This window comes from Rhyacophila brunnea, unplaced genomic scaffold (genome assembly GCF_057557595.1).
Source record: "Rhyacophila brunnea isolate RB1 unplaced genomic scaffold, BYU_Rbru_1.0 scaffold_68, whole genome shotgun sequence".
Classification (NCBI taxonomy): Eukaryota; Metazoa; Arthropoda; class Insecta; order Trichoptera; family Rhyacophilidae; genus Rhyacophila; species Rhyacophila brunnea.
The window spans coordinates 1,939,758-1,943,143 of NW_028233337.1; the positions used below are offsets into that span (position 1 = coordinate 1,939,758).

Sequence of the window (3,386 nt, forward strand, 5' to 3'; positions counted from 1 at the left end):
ATTAGAAATTAAGTTTTTTTGATGATACCGATGGATGATTTTTCACGTTTTTTAAAATCGTTTATATTAACAAAAATAATTTTATCCTTCTTATTCTTCCTCGGAATGCAACGTGCATTTCTATATCTGACCAACATCCTCCAATCGAATTCTTATGAAAACCCGAATTGATATCTTTAAACCCTATATAATTGTCTGCATTCCTTTTCTAAGTGAAATAATCATTGGTTCACTTATATCATTTTCATGCCATCTCTATAAATTGTTGTGTTATTCTTTATACAATTAACCATTTCTTCTATGATCGTTTATTTTTTTATACTTTCAACCGCAATAAACTTTATTCTTATGTTTAAATTCCAAGAACCCAAACACCCAGAACTTAACACCTTTTATGGCACTTACGCTTACCAAATTTAGACACATCTTTCCAAACGCATTTCTTTTTAAAGCCCATCTGATCTAATATTTAATAATACTTTAAAACTACTATATCTTGACATTCTATAAATATTATCCATACTGCTTTATCACCAATTTAGAGTTCATATACCATGAAATTTCAGCAAAAACAGTTTCCGATTAATAGGACTAGTATTTTGGAATTTCTAGCATCATAAAAGGCAGTTACTTCCCAAATATTGTATATTTTTTGCAGGCACTCCAAAGACAATCTACTTTGTTCTCGTAATTACCAGACACCTTTACTTCATAACAACAGTGTTTGCATTTATTTTTTATTTTAACAGCTTCATTTAAATCGATAGAATTTTTTCACTTTTTAATCTTTTATGTTTCATCAAAAATAAAAATAAAAGAACAACAAAAGTATATATCCAAAAAGGTAGATAACTGCCTAAAAGCCGGTAATTTTTTACGATAATAGACTAGAGCCTAATTAAAAGGAATAAATTTTATTTTGAATTGTAAAACTACTCAAAAGTAACTTACAACAAATACGTTTGATAAATGTTGTGAAATGTATATCATTCACAGTTATAATCAACATTGAGAAAATTAAAAATCATTATGTATGCTGATTTTTATCCTTTTTGATCTAAAATATACTTTTTTCTATTTTAAGATTTAATATTTATACTTTAATTTTATCAATTATTGCATATAAAAAAATTTAGTCTGTATCTTAAAATTTTTGAACACATAAAGTTATATATTTAAGATTTACCGAAATTTTTTTTAATGTTTCAAAAAAAAAATATCTGGCTGATATGGGTTTTTACACATCGAATATACAAAATGCTATGAATTTTTATGATTTGGTTGTATCTGATATAGAAAAAAGAAGTTCCATTAAACAGATGTGATTAAATGATCAAAATATTATTATAAAGAGTGATTATTGTGATAATAAATTATGTAAAACGATCATGAAAAAACAAAAATTTGTGTGTTTTAAACACCAGAATTCCCAATTGAATTAATTCTTTCCTCTGGATACAACATGTATACTGTGATGTAATGAAATCACAACACCAATGGTAATAAATTGGAAATAAAGTGCCTTTTTTTAATAGTTTTGTGTGTGTTATACAAAAATATTAAAAAATAAATATTGAAACTAATAGTTTATGGCTGAAATTTCTTTATCTATAATTCAATTTTAACGAACATAATATCTTGATCATATAGTGTTTATAAAAAAACCACTATAATTGTATAAAGTATTAAAATAAATATAATTTTTATATTCATTTTATAGTTTTTGGACAATACCCTGCCTATAATCAAATATAAATATTATTATTGTATAGAGAATTGAAAATAATTTCTTAGTTTATAAATAATGCACCACCTTTAAACAATTGAAATATTTTTGTATAGAAAATTAAAAACAATTTAAATATCGATTTTTTAGTTTATAAACAACACCCTACTACCTACTAGCTTTAAACAATTGAAATATTTTTGTATAGAAAATTGAAAATAATTTACATATTGATTTTTTAGTCTATAAATAATACACTACCTTTAAATAATTGAAATATTTTTGCATAAAAAATATAATACAACTTACATATTGATTTTTTAGTATATATAAAATACCCTACACCTTTTTACAATTTAAATATTGTTGTGTAGAAAATAAAATTCAATTTGAATATTGATTTAGTTATAGAACATTGGATCCGATTCTTTGTTTCCCACAATTTTAGCATAACCTTCCTCAAAGTCTTTCATGGAAACAACATACCTTGAATTTCTTACAGCCAACATTCCTGCTTCCCTACAAACAGCTGTAACATCGGCACAGCTAAGCCTATCAGCGCGATTAACTAGAACTTCGAGATCAACATCATCATCTAAAGACATTTTAGATGTAACAGCGCCAAAAACCATTCTCTTCTGTCTCCTATCAGGAACAGGAAATTCAATCTTTCGATCAAGCCTTCCAGGTCTCAACAAAGCTGGGTCAAGAGTATCTGGTCGATTTGTAGCCATAATAACCTTAACATTACTCAACTTATCAAAACCATCCATTTGATTGAGCAGTTCTAATAAAACACGTTGAACCTCGCGATCCGCACTCGTCGCTGAATCATATCTTTTTGAGGCAATTGAATCTACCTCATCAATAAAAATAATGGAAGGCGAATTTTCACGCGCTAGTCTGAATGTGTCGCGAACCATTCGTGGTCCTTCCCCTAAATATTTCTGTACGAACTCACTTCCATTTACTCGAATAAAAGAGGCTTGTGTGTGGTTAGCTACTGCTTTGACCAACATTGTTTTTCCTGTTCCTGGTGGTCCGTATAATAAAACACCACGTGGTGGGTCAATGCCTATTTGTGCATATAACTCGTTTTCTAGAAGAGGAAGCTCAACACATTCTCGAATCTCTTGTTTTTGAACATCAAGTCCACCAATGTCACTGTACTTAACTGTAGGTCTTTCCATCTCTATACGCACTGATGTATCTGAATCTACTGGGAGAATATCAACAATAGCATTTGAATGTCGATGAAGAGCAACAGATGTTCCTGGTCGAAGAAGTTGTCGATCAACACTCGAAAGAATTTTTACTAGAGATTGTGATCCCGTGCTTGATGACCCAATAATGGCGGAGGTTGGATCTACTAGCTCAATAAATTGCCCCATTAAAAGAGGAACCGATTTAATTCGGGCCATTTCTGCAGCGATATGGTGTAATTCTCGGGTCAAGGTATGGATATCTGAACTTATATGGGATTTATGGAGAAGTATACGTGAGAGCTTCTGGTCATTCATTTTGTAGTCCCGATACGTCAAAAAAAGTTGCTCTGGTTCGGGTGAATTTATCATTAAGGGTTCTTGAAAATATGTATTCATTGCCTCAATTTATTCTTGAAGAGTTGCAAAAAAAAGTCCATTCCTAATAAAGTTATTTT

At 29.4% G+C, this 3,386-nt stretch overlaps 1 pseudogene; it reads right to left on the bottom strand.

Moving 5' to 3' along the window:
- Window positions 1–2,127: 2,127 nt before the first annotated feature.
- On the bottom strand, window positions 2,128–3,147 carry LOC147065016 (uncharacterized; annotated as a pseudogene).
- Between the last annotated feature and the right edge of the window lie 239 nt (window positions 3,148–3,386).